The 17,429-nt window shown below is 49.7% G+C and overlaps 1 pseudogene; it reads right to left on the bottom strand.

Annotated features, from left to right (window-relative positions):
* Positions 1-3: 3 nt before the first annotated feature.
* Positions 4-448, bottom strand: LOC114228682 (calmodulin-1-like; annotated as a pseudogene).
* Positions 449-17,429: the final 16,981 nt, after the last annotated feature.

Raw genomic sequence — 17,429 nt, 5'->3', positions numbered from 1 at the left:
ATCTTCACTTTGCTGTCATCATTTGTATAAACTCTTCATAGTTTACTTGACCATCACCATCAATATCTGCTTCCCTGATCATTTCAACCTCTTCATCTGTTAACTTCTCTCCAAGGTTTGTCATCACATGGCGAAGCTCTGCTGCACTAATATAGCCATTGCCATCCTTATCAAACACACAGAATGCTTCTCAAATTTCTTCTTCACTGTCTATGCCTTTCATTTTTCTTGCCATCATTGTCAGAAATTGTGGGAAGTCGATTGTGCCATTACCATCAGCATCCACTTCATTTATCATGTTCTGTAACTCTGCCTCTGGGATTCTGCTGAAGAGACCTCATTACAGTTTCCAATTCCTTTGCTGTTATAGTTCCATCAACATCCTTGTCAAATAGTGAAAAAGCTTCTTGAATTCTGCAATCTGTTCTTCAGTTAGTTGGTCAGCCATGCTCTAAGTGCTACCGGTTTCCAAGAAGCAACTACACAACCACTCAGCTAGCTCGCTCCACTCGGACTAATTCCTTCATTGATTTTTTGTATTGTTTTTTTTAGTTTCTATGTTATTTATCTCTGCTCTAATCATTATTATTTCCTTCCTTCTACTTACTCTGGGCTTTTCTTGTTGTTCTCTTTTTAGTTGTTTAAGTTGTAGGGTAAAATAGTTTATTGCTGATTTTTCTTGTCTTTTTGAGGTAGGCCTGTAGTGCTATGAACTTCCCTCTCAGGATTGCTTTTGCTATGTCCCACAGATTTTAGGTTGTTGTGTGTTCATTTTCATTTGTTTCCAGGAAGTTTTTGATTTCTTTCTTGATCTCCTTGGTAACCCATTCATTGCTTAATAATACGCTATTTAGCCTCCATGTGTTTGAATGTTTGTATTTTTACTGTAGTTGATTTCTAATTTCTTTCCATTGTTATCTGAGAAGATGCTTGACTTGATTTCAATCTTCTTGAACTTGTTGAAACTTGTTTTGTGTCCTAACATGTGGTCTTTCTTTGTGAATAATCCATGTGCACTTGAGAAGAATGTATATTCTTCTGAATTGGGGTAAAATGTTCTATAAATGTCAATTAAATTCATCTGATCCAGTGTGTCCTTTTGAGACAATGTTTCCTTGTTAAGTTTTTGTCTGGAAGATCTATTCAGTGAAGTCAGTGGGGTGTTAAACTCTCCTACTATGACTGTATTGTTGTTGATGTCTCCATTAAAGTCCTCTAGAAGATTTTTAAATATATTTAGGTGCCCCTATATTGGGTGCATATGTTTACCAGGGTTATATCTTCTTGTTAGATCAATCCAGTTAGTATTATGCAGTGACCTTTCTTGTCTCTTGTGATGGCCTTCATATTGAAGTCTATTTTGTATGATGTGAGTATTGCCACTCTAGCTTTGTTTTCTTTTCCATTTGCATGGACAATTTTTTCCCCATCCCTTCACTCTCATCCTGTGTGTGTCTTTTGTTCTAAGGTGGGTCTCTTGAGACAGCATTTGTGAGGTCATGTTTTTGTATACATTCAGCTACCCTATATGTTTTGATTGTGTTATTTAATCCATTTATATCTAAGGTTATTATTGATAGGTATTTGTTTATTGCCATTTTAATTCTGTATGCCTAGGTTTCTCTTTCTGTTTCTTCTTCTCATTACAGCAGTCCCTTTAGCATTTCTTGCAATGCTGGCTTGGTGGTGATGTACTCCTTTATCCTTTTTTTTTTTTTTTTTTTTTTTTTGTCCGGGAACTTTTTATTTGACTGTCTATTTTTATAATAGCTTTGCTGGATATAGTAATCTTGGTCTCAGATCCTTGTTTTCCAGTACCTTGAGTACTTCATGCCATTCCCTTCTGGCCTGTAGAGTTTCTGATGAGAAATCAGGTGTCAGCCTTATGGGAACTCCTTTGTAGGTAACAGTTTTCTTTTCTCTTGCTGCCTTTAAGATTCTCTCTTTGTCTTTAATTTTTGGCATTTTAATTATGATGTGTTTGGGCATGGATCTGTTTGGGTTCTTCTTGTTTGGTGTTCTCTGTGCCTCCTGAACTTGTGTGACTTTTTCCTTTACCAGGTTAGGGAAGTTTTCTGCCATTATTTCTTCAAACACCTTCTCTATGCCTTTCTCGTTTTCTGCCTCTTCTGGCACACCTGCTATTCTAATATGTTATGCTTCACATTGTCCCACAGCTCCCTTAAGCTGTCCTCCTGTTTTTTAATTTTTTTTTTTCTTTTTTGGTTCTCTGATTGAGTGATATTTTCAACTCTGTCTTCTAATTCACTAATTTGATCCTCAGCTTCTCCTAATCTACTGTGTATTCCTTCCAATGTGTTCTTTATTTGTTTTATGTTATTCTTTATCTCAGTCTGTTCTTTTTTTCCTAGTTACTATATCTTTTTTTCATACTGTTGAGCATTTTTACCATGATTACTCTGAACTCTGTTTCAGATAAATTTCTTATCTCTGCTTCATTTATCTCTTCTTCTGGAGAATTCTCTAGTTCTTTCATTTGGGGGTTGTTTCTTTGTCTCCTCACTTTGGTTGTCTGTTTGGGTTTGTGACATTGTTTTAGGTAGATCCTCCTCACCTCTCAATCTCTAGTGCAGGACAGTGTTAAAGGCTGTTTCTGACTAATTGGATCAGGCAAAGACTCAAACCCTCCAGACACTGCCTCTGTCTACAGACTAATAGGATTCTGACTTGAATTGCCCCTAGGAAACAGTCCTGGGGTGGAGCAAGAGTATTTTTCAACAGGGTGGGGCAGTTGTTTCTGCCTGGAGGCTAATTGTTATTTTTAATCTCTTAAGTGGCCTCAGGGCAAGCGTTTTCCAATAGGGTGTGTCAACTGTCTTCCCCCCCAGGCAAGGCATATGTCTGTGTGGGAAAGATGTCCCCAGTCCTGAGTTCTGCCCTCACAGCTCCAATCCACTTCACTCTCCCTCTGCCAGAGCACAAGGTCGGTGGCTCCACAGGGAATATTTGTGTGTTGGCCCTTCAAGAGAGTGCCCAAACTTTCAGCTGCCACTCATTGGCAAATAGCACCCTGCTGCTTTTCACAGCTAGATGTTATGTGGGTACCCTCCTCGGATTTCGTGCACTCTGCTGAGGAGCTCAGCTTGAGGATTAGATCCCAGAGGTCTCAGTGGCACCCTCCACCCCCACAGCTGAGACTTCTCTCTGGGACTTCAGTGGCTATCTGTGGACACCTGGCCAGCCCTTTCATGCCTCTATCCCTCCTACCAGTCTCCGTGCAGTCTCCACCTTTGGTCCTTGGGTATTAAGGTTCTCTCCTGTGATTTTTTCATTGATTATTCAGGAAGTCTTTCCATATTTCATTTGTAATTCCAGCTTGTTCCTTGGAGCATGTCCGTGCATCCATCTACTTTGCTACCATTTTTAATCTCTTCTCATTGATGTTTCTATCTCTCTTTCCCTCTCCCTTCCTCTCTAAGATCAATAATATATATATCTCTATAATAATAAAAGGGTAATATGCAAATTGGTCAGGACGCCCTCACAGTAACAACCGAACAACAGGCTGTGTGGGGTGACCAAGCTGACAGGGGGGTTAGTGAGGGACGACCAAACGACTGAATAGCAGGCTGCATGGGGTGACCAGGCCAGCAGGTGGGGCAGTGAGGGGTGACCAGACCATCGGGGGGGGGGGAGGGGAAAGTTGGGGATGACCAGGCCAGTGGAGGAGGCAATTGGGGGCTGTCAGGCTGGCAGGCAGAGTTGGTTAGGGGTGATCAGGCCAGCAGGGAGGACAGTTAGGAGCGACCAGGTAGGCAGGCAGGTGAGCAATTAGGAGCCAGCCGTCCAGGATTGTGAGAGGGATGTCCAACTGCCGGTTTAGGCCTGATCTCCTGGATCGGGCCTAAACCAGCAGTCGGACATCCCCCAAGGGGTCCCGGATTGGAGAGAGTGCAGGCTAGGCTGAAGGGACCCCCTCCCCATGCACTAATTTCATGCACCGGGCCTCTAGTATATATATATTAAAAAGACTCATATTTTTTTTAAAAAATTATACACAGAGACTTTTGACTCCCTGTTTTGTGTAATTTCCCCAATGCCTAATACAGTCTGCCACATAGTAGTTGTTCAATAAACAATTGTTGAATAAGGAAATTACTCTTATTCTGCCTGTGACTGCTTTGTGGTCTGAGGCTGACTCCTTGATCTCTCTGAGCTCCAACTTTAAAATAACACTAGCAACAGTAATAATGAAGGTTGGGTGGTATGGCAGTCATTGGGACTGCTTCCAAATATTCGTGTCTCTCCATCCTCCAGGCACATAGTAGGACCATGTTCATTGTCCCTTTGAGGTTGACCATGTGACTTTCTTTGACCAATTTGAGTGGAAGAGAAAGTGATGTGTCTCACTTTCAGGCAGATACTTTAAGAGCCAGTAACAACTCCTCACTCCCTTCTCCCTTCTTCCACAATGATTGGCAGTGTTCCTGATGGTGGCTGCTCCATCAGCCTGACTCAATATCACAGAGCAAAGCCACAGCAGATTCATTTTTGGATATTTTGTAAGAGTGAGAAATAAACTTTGTTGTATTAAGCCAATAGGATTTGGGGCTTTTGTTATTGCAGCATAACTTGCCTCTACTGACAAGTCAGATTCTTCAGTTCCTGGGTTGCCCTGAAGGCTCATTTCCCTGTGCACTGGGGGGTGGAAGATGAGGGAGGTGGACCTGCAATAATAGCAATGACAGTGGTTTATCACTTAATGGTCCTAAATTGTCCCATCGTGTGATCATAGCAAGCCAGAGTAGGCACTGCAATTGTCCCCTCCAGTGTACAAAGACATGAGATATTTGCCCAGGGAGCTATGAGGTGGCAGGACCAGGACTTGAACTTAAGCAGCCCAGCTCTACTGCCTGGGCTCTTCTCAGTGAGGCAGACCACAGGTGTCTCTTGTTCTTGTCTCTGTTGTTCCTCAGGTTCCAGATGCCAAACTGAGAGAGGCCTTGCACCTCAAGACCTTCCCTTTCTGCTATACTTTGTCCCAGGCTGAAGGCAAGGGATGCCAGGCCCAAGTGTCTTTGCTAAGACAATTATGAGGGAGAAGGTCTGTTGGTCATAGAAGGGCTGGGATCTAACAGGCACCAGGACACAGATTGGCTGCTGTGAGCCGTCAACATGCCTCAGGTGTCAGTGTGGGAACTAATCCACACTCCTTTGGGGTCCACTCTCTCTTCCTTAAAGAGCTCTTGCTCCTGACCAAGTAATGTGTTTGGGTCAGAGAGTGACCATCTGGGGAGAGGCAGAGGCCCCAAGAGGGCAGGCACTTAGTGAAGGCCACACAGCAGGATGAGACTTCAGTTTGTCTGGATTTAACATTTGAAAAACCAGTTTTCATGATTAGACACAGTCCCTTTGAGAAGTCTTCTCTATTTAAATTTGGGGTGGGTGACGAGAAATTTTTCCCATGTACCTAAGGAGCGGGGAGAAGGGGTAGACACATTTGTTGTGCCAGGAGCTTGATATAAGACATGGGTCTTATTGTGCCCCAAAAGGTGGGAACTCTGAGGATGCTGAGCAAAGAGGCCATTTGTCTGAAGTTACAGGGTTGCTGAGGGGCCAAACCAGAACTGCCACTGGGCTCCTGGTGACAGCAAGGCTCACCCTGCAGGACCACAGACCTCCAGCCCATGGCCACCATATCTGAAGAAGCTGCCTTCTGGGGATGGGGAATGGAGTAGGGAGCTGAATCCACCAGCACAGGTGACTTAGGGGAAGGCAGAGTCACACAGACCTGAGCTCCTGGCTCTATTACTGGGGCCAGGCCTTGTGCCTACTGAATCTTAGCTTCCTCAGCAGTACAATGGTCATGGGAAGGGCTCCTTTCTGCAATGGAATAATGAGGTCAAGTACACTGCACAGGGCCTGTAGTACATGTCCACCAGGCACTCCCCAAGTGTCAGGCACCCAGGTGCCTGCAAAGCTTGTTGCCCCAAATAGCGCTGTAGGGCATCTCCTGTGATCTTGCATTGCATGCCATCGAGGGATCTGTGAAATGTCTTGGGATAGGTCTTTGGGAGCAGAATTGCTGAGTTACAAGTAGGTGTCACCCTGGGAGATGGATGGTTCTCTTGATTGGCACATCAGTTGCTGTTCCCATGCAGAACACCAGGGGTTCTCTATGCTCATGCCCATGCCAGCACTTGTGCGTATGCAGCTTTCCAATTCTTGCCAATTTAATTGACACATAAAGTGATGTGTTGCACTTTTCTGGTTGCTGATGGGTTTGCTCTTCTCTTCGTGTGTTTCTTGGTCTTTTCTGTCTCTTCTTCTATAAATGGTTTGTTCACACGTTTTGGTCCAGTTTCCCTCTGGGGCCACTACCTGAGAAACCTTTTCTGAGCTTCCCCATGGCCACCCTCCCTGCTCCCTGGGCACATCTCCTTAGGAAGCCTGCACTGGCCTCGCCTCTGCAGGGTTCTGGACTCCTGCAGTTTCTTGTGCTTCGCCTCTCCCTGCCAGAGACAGACCAGACTGTGCTGCAGTCTCACCCGTTTGCTTTTCTGCCTCATTTATTCATCAATTGTTATTCCCATAACAATTGGAATAGTATTCAAACTCCTCACCATGGCTCGACTATCATAAATGACCTGGCTCCTGCTGGTGTCTATCTCTCCTGAAAGGCTGGCTTGCTTCAAGCCAGGGCTTCCAGGCTGGGTTGGATCTGCCATGCTCATCTCCACCCTGGGGGATTTCACATGATTCCCTCCCTCCAGGAAGGTGCCTGTGCAGAAGTCACCTCCTTACAGAGCCCGCCCTAGACTTCTCTGCCTAAAATGTCAGTTTGTAGCTATATGCTGCCCCCTAATCCCGAACCCAGACTCATCTTTCTTTCTGGCATGTGCTAATACTGTCATTAAGTTGTACAAACCTTTGTTTAGTGGTGTTTTAGAGGTGGGGAAGCTGAGGAATGCCAAATACACAGAAACCACAAAGTAGCCCCTGTCGGGGTTGGGCGGGGGGGGGGGGGGGGGGGCGCTGGGCTCAGAGCAGATCCCATGCTCCTTTCCCAGCACCACTCTGATTGAATCCCTTGGGCAGTTTTTACCTGAATAGTTAGGAGAGTCCACCTGATTTATTTCCTGAGCCCCACTGCCTGCTTCTAAGTCATGGCGGCTTAATTAACAAAAGAAAAGATGTTGAGAGTGGAGGTGAAGAGGCCCAGAGTCTGTCTCAGAGCAGAGTCACTTCCTGCAGGTCCCAGTCCTCCTACCTCTGCGAGATGCTTCCTAGGACTTCTCCTCTGTGAGTCAGGAGCAGGTGTGTCCATGCATCACATCCAACCTGTATAGGGAAGAAGTGGGCCCCACCCACCTCTTCTCCAGCTACAGCCACCTTTACAGAGGAGCCACAAGGTGGCAGGAGCCCAGGACGAGCCTACCCCGTGGGGACTCTCTGCCATATGCCCCTTCTAGACTACTGAAATGCAAGAAGCTGTCCTCGATTGCATTAAGCCACATGATGCCTGCATTTCACTATTAGAACAGTTGAAATTACCAACTAGAGCAGTAGGATTGGGGCCATGTTCATCTCATTAGCGAGAGGCAAGTGCTGGACTTGGCCTGAGTGAAGGAACCTATAAACAGGATTATGTGGGCCAGCTTTCCTTCCTATGGACTCTCTCCAGTGGATTGTATCAGGGTAAGAAAAGACATCTCTTTCTTTATATTTTATATACATACTAGAGACCTGGTGCACAAAATTCGTGCATGGGGGGGCATGTCCCTCAGCCCAGCCTGCACTGTCTCCAATCTGGGAACCCTCAGGGGATGTCTGACTTCCGGTTTAGGCCCGACCCCGCAGGTTTAGGCTGAAAACTGGCAATCGAACATCCATCTCACAATCAGGGACTGCTGGCTCTTAACCGCTCAACTGCCTGCCTGCCTGATTGCCCCTAACTGCTTCTGCCTGCCAGCCTGATCACCCCCTAACCACTCCTCTGCTGGCCTGATTGACACCTAACTGCTCCCCTGCCAGCCCGATCACCCCCAACTGCCCTCCCCTGACGGCCTGATCGCCCCCAACTGCCCTCTCTTACCAGCCCGATTGCCCCCAACTTCCCTCTCCTGCCAGCCTGTTTGCCTCCAACTGCCCTCCCCTGCAGGCCTGGCTGACCCCAACTGCCCCCTTGCCCCCCCGCTGGCCTGGTTGTCCCACGCAGCCTGCTATTCAGTCGCTTGCTCATTCATTACTAACCCCCCTGCTGGCCTGGTTGCCCCACTCAGCCTGCTGTTCAGTCATTTGGTCATCCCTCACTAACTCTCCTGCTGACTTTGTCACCCCACGCAGCCTTCTGTTTGGTCATTACTGTTACTGTGATGGCATCACGGACAATTTGTATATCCCTCTATTATTAGTATAGACTAGTGGCCCAATGCACTGATTCATACACATTAAAAGGAAATTAATTAGAAAGTGGCCAGCAGGGTGGGACTGGGCAAGACAGGCCAGACACGCCCTGCAGCCAACCTCCCATGGTCCCTCCCCGGTGTCTGCAGAGTGAGCGGGGTTCTTCTGGCAGGTGGAGTCCCTCCGTCTGGCCTGTGGAGATCAGGCCAAAACCTGCTCTCCGACATCCCCCAAGGGGTCCCAGAGTACGAGAGAGCACTCTGCAAAGTTGCTGTTGTACAGGGTGTCAAACACCAATGCAAGTGTGCAGTAAACCAGATTTGGGGCTTACAGTGCCCCAGCAACAACATAACCCATGGCTAAAGGTGGAATCACATGGCCCAACAAGGAATTGGGTTCCCTCCTCTCTGGTTTCAGGGTGCATCACCCAAGAACCACCGCTGCCAAGTCACAGCAGCTTGGCAGCTCCTGCATTGAGCGTCTGCCCCCTGGTGGTCAGTGCGCATCATAACATCCAGTTGGACGGGCAGAGGGACACTTAGCATATTAGCCTTTTATATATATAGATATATTTTTGCATATTTTAATAACAAAAGTAATACATGCTCCTTATTTTAAAAATACACAGAAGATTTCAGGTTAAAGATGGAAACATACACATCTCCCCACCCATCCTCTCCAGGGACCGGGATTTTGTTTGTATGGACACAAACACATATGTGCGCCCTACCACATTCCTGTTTTGTAAGTTGTTTTGCAATGCACATACAAAGACCTGCTCATTCTCTGAATAGTATTCCATGGCATGGAGGTGCCCACATTATATCATCAGCCTCCTGCTGGCAGACATTGAAAAGAATTCCATTTGTTTTCCACCACCACACTCAACATCATTACAAAGATCCTTGAACATCTTCTTTCTGCACTGGATGAGTCTTCTGTAAGGCAGTGTCCTAGGAGTGGGGTTTAAGGGTCAAACAGTCTTGGCTTCTACACCGTGATAGATTCCCCCAGGGTGACTCTGGATAAACCCTAGGGAGAGCTTTGCTTTGCTAGAGGAATTCAAAGGACTTTAAACAACCCGCCCCCAACCACCACCCCAGGGTGCCGCAGAGGGGGCTCCTCCATCAAGGTTTGGGTTGCCTTGGACAACCTTTCATTTTTTCCCACGGGCAGATTTTATTTTTGTACAAACCTTTTGGGGAGCAAATCCTGGCTGAGATGTGCATGAGTTTCCTTCACAACCACAATCTGAAGTTCCCTCTGCTGGGGGGCCTGCTGGTGGAAGTAGAGAACTAGAGCAGCCGCCAACCAAAGGCACAGCCAGCTGAAGGATGGGGAATCTCATGCTATCCTGGGAGTCCACGGAAGAAATGCACAGCCTTGTAGATTCCGTGCAGCTCTTCGTTTCAGGTGTTTGGGGCAAGGTGCTGATTTATGCAAGCAAGCAGGAGGGGGGAAATGGGAGGGAAGCTGCTAGGAGGCTGGGTAGGCTGGGCTGGGGAAGTGCATCTATAGGAGGAACTGACCCGTGGCACAGAACATTAGGGTCTCCTGACAATGACATGTAATGAGCCTGAGAATGAGGATTTCTGGTTTTATTGCAAGAGCCTATAATACTATTAGACTTTCTATCATCAGTTTCCTGCATTCTGCACTCTATTTTAAAATGTTCTATCCTACTATTTTGAGTCTTTGATTCTGTTAAAACTCCACATGGGCTACACAGGGCAATCAACTTTGGAGCAAGGCTCCTGGAGATCAAATCCAATTCTCACGAGTGTTGAGAACTTGGGCACAAGTTCCGTCCCTTAGTTTCCTGTCGGTAAATGGGTATAGAATACTGTTGGTTCATAGTGTTCCTGGGAGGATTCAAGCATCCATGGGCGGCCAAGAAGGGAGCCAGGTACCCAGTGGGTGCCCAGAAAAGGTAGATATGTTTGTTCTATAAGTAGTCTTAACAGCCAGGGTTCCAAGATTCGATTCTGGGAGCAGAGGCCAGGATTGAGTTGTTCTAAGCTGCTTCCTTGGGTTCTCCACAGCAGACAGCTGCTGGGAAGCCCAGTGAGCATCCAGAGAGAAGGAAGCTCCCTGGGGCTGTGGGAAAGAAAACAAGGGCCACTTCCTTCAGCCATAAGCTGTGGACACCAACATTTCCCAGGGTTAGTCCTTGGGAGTCCACCTCAGGCACTGCACTTGGCCCGAATTTAGAAAGCTTGAGTAGTGAGGGGGCAGAAAAAACAGCCTCAGCTCCATCCTGCTGGCCCCTCTGCAGGGCACTGCCATGCAGCCTTCCTGGCCTAATCCCAGCTCTGGCCAGGATGGAGTACCAGGGCTCAGGATACAATAACATCAATAATAATAATTAGTATTGCCTAAATGCTTACCAGGGGCCTGGCACTGTTCTTAGTATGCTATATGCAGACTATTTTATTTAGCCTTCATAACAATAATAATAACAGCAGGTAAAGAAACAGGCAAGTTTGAGTAATCGTACAGCCCAGGCTTTAGGCACCACACTCTCAATAAATCACATACTGCCTTTCAAGAGGAAATGATAATGTTTTCTAAATACTCTGCTTGCATGATCTCTCTCAAGTTCTTTAATGACCCTATTAGGTGGGTATCACTATAGGCCCCATTTTTCAGCTAAAAGAAACTGAGGTACAGAGAAATTAAGTCACTTGCCCAAGATTGTCCAGTCAGAAAAGGTAATAGTTGGGATTCAAAACCACTAATGTTAACTGCTGTGCAAATGTATTAATACCCTCCCACTGCCATAACAAATGATCACAAACTCAGTGGCATAAATCAACACAGATTTATTCCCTTATACGTCTGAAGGTCAGAAATCACTTTCCCAAAGTTCAAGTCAAGGTGTTGGCAGGGATGCTTTCTTCTGGAACCTTTGAGAGGAGAATCCGTTCCTTACCTTCTTCACCTTCTAGTGGCCACTTTATTTCTTGGCTCCTGGGCTCTTCTTCCATCTTCAGAGCATATCACTCCATTCTCTGCTTCCAGCACCACATCATCTTCCCCCTACCTGCCTCTTCTTAAGACCTTTATGATTACACAAGAAGCCCGGAGCACACAAATTGTGCATGGGGGAGGGGGAGTTGTCCCTCAGCCCAGGCTGTACCCTCTCCATTCTGGGACCCCTTAAGGGATGTCTGACTGCCCGTTAAGCATCCCTCTCAAAATCCAGGACTGCTGGCTCCCAACTGCCCTCCCCTGCAGGCCTCATGCCCCCCAACAGCCCTCCCCTGCAGGCCTGGTGCCCCCCAATTGCTCTCCCTTGCAAGCCTGGTCACCCCCAACTGCCCTCCCCTGCTGGCCTTCCCCCCCCCCCAACTGCCCTCCCCTGCAGGCCTAGTCCCCCGCAAACTGCCCTCCCCTGCTGGCCTGGTCTCCCCCAACTGCCATCCTCTGCTGGCCCGGTCACCCCTAACTGCCCTCCCCTGCAGGCCTGAATCCCCCCCAACTGTCCTCCCCTGCAGGCCTAGTCCCCCGCAAACTGCCCTCCCCTGCTGGCCTGGTCTCCCCCAACTGCCATCCTCTGCTGGCCCGGTCACCCCTAACTGCCCTCCCCTGCAGGCCTGTTCCCCCCAACTGCCCTCCTCTGCTGGCCTGGTCTCCCCCCAACAGCCCTCCCTGCAGGCCTGGATCCCCCCCAACTGTCCTCCCCTGCAGCCTGCAGGCCTTGTCGCCGCCCCCGCAATTGCCCTCCCCTGCAGGCCTGCCCCCCCCAAACTGCCGTCCCCTGCAGTCCGGGTCCCCCCCAACTGCTCTCCCATGCAGGCCTTGTTCCCCCAACTGCCCTCCCCTGCAGGCCTGGGTCCCCTCCAACTGTCCTCCCCTGCAGGCCTTGTACCCCCGCAACTGCCCTCCCCTGCTGACCTGGTCTTCCCCAACTGCCCTCCTCTCCTGGCCCGGTCACCCCTAACTGCCCTCCCTGCTGGCCTGATCGCCCACAACTACTCTCCCCTACAGTCCTGACCCCCTCCCACCATTGCCCTCCCCTGTAGACCTGGGTCCTCCACAACAGTCCTCCCCTTCAGGCCTTGTCCCCCCCCAACTGCCCTCCCCTGCTGGCCTGGTCCCTCCCAACTGCCCTCCCCTGCAGGCCTGGGTCCCCCGCAACTGCCCTCCCCTGCAGGCCTGGGTCCCCCGCAACTGTCCGCCCCTGCAGGCCTGTTCCCCTTCAACTGCCCTCCCTTGCTGGCCTGGTCCCCCTCAACTGCCCTCCCCTGCAGGCGTGGGTCCCCCCCCAACTGCCCTCCCCTGCAGGCCTTGACCCCCCCAACTGTCCTCCCCTTCAGGCCTGCCCCCCTCAACTGCTGTCCCCTGCAGTCCTGGTCCCTCCTAACTGCCCTCCCCTGCAGGCCTGGTCCTCCCCAACTGCCCTCCCCTGCAGGCCTGGGTCCCCTCCAACTACCCTCCCTTGCTGGCCTGGACTCCCCCAACTGCCCTCTTCTGCAGGCCTGGTCACCCCCAACTGCCCTCCTCTGCTGGCCTGGTCACCCCTAACTTCCCACAACTGCCCTCCCCTGCAGGCCATCTTGTGGCGGCCATCTTGTGTCCACATGGGGGCAGCCATCTTTGACCACATGGGGGTGGCCATCTTGTGTCTTGGTGTGATGGTCAATTTGCATATTACTCTTTTATTAGATAGGATCAGGCCTCCTGCATAATCCAGGATAATCTCCCCACCTCAAGATCCTTAATTTACTAACACATCCAAATTCCTTTTTACCAGATAAGATAACAGGTCAGGTTCCAGGGATCAGAGCATGAACATATTGGGTGGTGGTGGTGGGCATTATCCTGTTTATCACAGGGAGGTTAGGCTGTGTCTTGCTGAAGCAGAGGTAATAAGCTCCTAAATGTACGGAAGCACATTTTAGGCCCACTCAGAACTCTGGTGGTGGGAGTCGCAGAAGTCTGACTTACAACTTGAAGGCCTCAGAATTCACTGTCAACCATCCTGCACATTTCTGGATGGAGAAGCAGAAGTGTCTCTTACTGCAGGGGGAGTGGCCTCCTCCACCAGCCCCATCACTTGGCCTGCATGTTTTTCCAGGGCTCAGCACACCCAGGCTTATGTTACTATGATGTGCAGCCCAGCCTTCACTACACTGCCTGCTGAAAGCTTGCCGAGGGCCAAGCTCAGATGCTTTCCCTCTAGCTCCAGCACTCAGCGTGTACCTAATAAATGTGCGTGGAAAGAGCAGGCAACAGAAGTGGAGTCTGGCACATTGTAGGTGCTTCACAAGTATATGTTGAATTAATTAACCCAGAGCTCTAAAGCTGTCCAAGAGAACTTTCTGTGATGATAGAATGTTTGGTAGCTGCACTGCCCAAGGTGGTAGCCACTGAGCACTAAAAAATGGCCAGTGGGACTGAGGAATTACATTTTTAATTTTCTTTTTAAATGTGGCTAGTGGCTACTGTGTTGGAAACAGCAACTCTGAGGTCTGCCGAGGACCCAGGCTTTCCCGCAGCCTCAGACCTTGCTTTGGGGCCAGGTCTTCACTGGGCCAAGTTCTCCCTCAAGCTCCCGGGTCCTGGCTTGAATTGCAGCTCTGCAGTCTGTCCCCATCCCTTTCTGATAAGTGCAGGCTGACTTGGGAGAGTTTCCATCCTAGACCCCCATAGTAAAGCAGATATGGCAAGAAAGATAGTCACACAAATTTTTAAAAAATTTTCCAGTGCATATAAAAGTTATACTTACACTACATTGTAGTCTACTAAGTATGAATAGCATTATGTTTTTTAAAAGCACATACCTTAGTTAAAAGATACTTTATTGCTAAAAAATGCTAACCACCATCTAAGCCTGTTGGGAAAATGGCACCGATAGACTTGCTGGATGCAGGGTTGTCACAGATCTTCAATTTGTAAGATAATTTGTAATATCTGTAAAGCGTAATAGAGCTAAGCTCAATAAAACAAGATGTGCCTGTATTGCTGTGAAGGTCTCAACCCCAATTTTTAGAGCTAAGCCTGAACCTTCTCACTGTCCTAAGGCAAAAACCCTCCCACCTGCTTGTCCCACTCTTGTTCCAACTGTGACAGGTTTGTCACCACTCTTGCCAGCATTAGCTGAGGGCCTACTGAGTGCTGAATGTCAATGTTCAGCCCTGGCAAAGATGCAGGAGGCAGGCATCACTGTCTCCATCTTTTAGACAAGGAAGAGAAGGTTCAGTAAGAATCAGTGAATAAACTTTCTAGAGCAAAGGAGCCCAGCCTTTTGGGACAGGAAAGAGATGGAATCAGGCGATAGTAGCACCCCTCACCCCACTCACCACTCTCAGTCTGCTTTCTGGCCTTGGAGCTGGTGACCCCCTGAGGGCCTGGGGAGCTGCCCGCAGGCAGATGGCTACATTGGCAGAAGCAAAGCAGACCTGCATCGTGCCAGGCCCACTTCTTCCAGGGCTGAGGAACAAAGGGCTTTCACGAGGTGTAATCCAGGCTGACGGGAGAAGAATGGTTAGGTGTATGGAGAGTCCTGTTCACATGGAGGGAAGGAGTGAGCCCAGCAGGCCTGGCTGGCATGGAGGCTCGGGTTCCGGCCCACACTCCCAGGGCAGCAGACGGTTGCTGGCGGCAGGTGAAGGCCCGTTTGTGCTAGATGTCAGCAAGGAGGGCAGGCCTTTTAAAGGGTGAGATCGTGTGGCCCGATAGCACACCCAGGGCCTCTCCCTGGGGGGCCTAGGCCCCCTGTGAGGACTGTTGGCCATTGTTAACTGTACCTCATGTGAGGGAAAATGGGACATGGGCAGTCAGCTGATACCTGTGCGATCCCACTGCTGGGACCAGCTCCACTGGCTGTGGCTCCGATTACACGGCACGGCGGGACAGGAGAGGGGGGGCACGCCAGCCCAGGGAAGGGCCCATGGAGCTGCTGGCCCAGCTGGAGGCCCTCAGCATGTCCGCAGCAGAAGGGATGGGGTAAACCAACCTAAGGTAAACAGGAGAGAAGCACGAGGCCACAGGACTGGTAGTGCTGGGTGCTGGGAGGGCTTACCCCCGTGTGCCTCCCCAAGCCCTCTAGGGCCACAAAGCCCCCACATAGGAGAAAGGAGAGGACATGACCACATTCTCCAGGACCAGTGTTGGAAACAGCAACTCTGAGGTCTGCCGAGGACCCAGGCTTTCCCGCAGCCTCAGACCATCCAACTGTCAGCATGGAAGTGGAGGTCGGGGAAAACATGAGGAGGTTAAATTATGTGGGGAGTGAGGGTGACTCCAGTTTGTAGCGTTTACAAATTTCTGTGGTGTCAGTGCTGGCTGGTGCCTGCTGCAGCATCCCTGCTGACATTTGAACGTGACTCCCTATTACGTTGTTCATGTGCCTAGTCCTCATTTGATAGGTCTTATAATAACAACCATCCCCACTTTACAGTTGAGGCACAGAGAGGCTGAGGAATGTGCCCAAGGTCACACAGCTGTAATAAGGCAGAGCTGGGATTTGAACCCCGACTGTTTGGCTCCAGAGTCCAAGTTATTAACCACTACCCTATCTTGTCCCCCTCCCCCTCATGGCATGATTAAATAACAGTCATGTGCTGAGCACTAGTGGTGAGCCAGCCCTCTGTTCACCTGCCCTAAAGGTTATTATGATCATTACTAGAGGCTTGGTGCACAAATTTGTGCACCAGTGGGGTTCCTTGGCCTTGCTTGTGGGATCAGGCCGAAACCAGCTCTCTGACATCCCCCAAGGTGTCCCATATTGCGAGAGGGCACAGGCCAGGCCAAGGGACCCTACTGGTGCACAATCAGGGCTGAGCAGGGATGCAGGAGGTTGGCCAGCCGGGGGGCGGGGGGGCGTTGAGGGGAGGGTAGGAACTGCAGTAGGACTCCAGGGTGTGTCCAGCCCATCGCACTTAGTCCTGTTCGGCCGGACCCCAGCAGCAAGTAACCTATCGGTCGGAGCATCTGCCCTCTGGTGGTCATTTCACGTCATAGCGACTGGTTGACTGGTCGACGGTCTGCCCCCTGGTGGTCAGTGCATGTCATAGTGAGCAGTTGAGTGGCCTTAGCATGTCATTAACATGTTACTCTTTGGTTGAACGGCCAACCGGCCGAATGGACACTTAACATATTAGTTTTTTATTATATAGGATTCTCCTTTTATAGAAACCAAACTCAGCTCCAGGAAGTGACATCATGTCAGGGTCCTGGTGGGAAATGCCAGCAGAGTCGAGTGCAACTAATAACAGGGCCAGTTACAGAGGCGTGAGCGGGTCGAGGGAATCAGCCCGGCATGGCAAAGCACCCATGGGCTAGCTGCAGTGGGAGCTGTTCTCTTCCCAGGCCTGTGGCACAGAGAGCCATTCCTGGAGCTGCTGAGGGCTGAGGGCAGCTGAGCTGAGTGAGTGGCTGCCGACTGGCCACAGACATTGGTGGACAGCACAGCCACCTGGCGCCCTGCAGGAGGGGCCGGGGTGTTCTGTGAACTCTCTGACCCCCTTTCAGGTCCAGAGGGCTGGGCGGTGGTGGGTGCAGGCCCCCAAGGATCAGACCCCAGGGCACAGAGCAGGGCCAGGAGTGGATCTGGAGGATCCGATGGAGACTAGCCAATCCACTGTCTCCACAACGCTGGTGACTGCGGGAGCCCGGCTCCCACATAGCACTTGCAGTCCCCATCAACCCACTGGCTCACCATGCTGCCCGTGGACCAGGCCCAGCCTGCAGGCCTGGCACTGGCCACAGAGATGACACAAAGTCCCAAGGATATTGTGCCTCCATCTAGCAAGCACTTAATTCATTCATCTACTAAATGCTTCTTCATGCCAAATGGACTGTAGGCCCCACGCCTGGTGCTTTGCTGGGCACAGAGTAAACCAGACAAGATGTGGAGGCTACAGAAAGTGTTCACTTCTCCATCCACCACAAGTTCTCTCAGCCAGACATCTGATTGGCATCCACTGGTGCAAAGTGGGCAGAGAGTCTGGACATGCATATGGCATTTTAAAGCAGTTTTACAAATGGAAGACGTCCTTAAGATATGTGTATATATGTATATGTGTATGTATATGGATATGTGTATGCATATATGT

The sequence above is a fragment of the Eptesicus fuscus genome, chromosome 9 (assembly GCF_027574615.1).
Source record: "Eptesicus fuscus isolate TK198812 chromosome 9, DD_ASM_mEF_20220401, whole genome shotgun sequence".
NCBI classification, from domain to species: Eukaryota; Metazoa; Chordata; class Mammalia; order Chiroptera; family Vespertilionidae; genus Eptesicus; species Eptesicus fuscus.
This window is presented reverse-complemented; position numbering and strand designations above follow the sequence as displayed.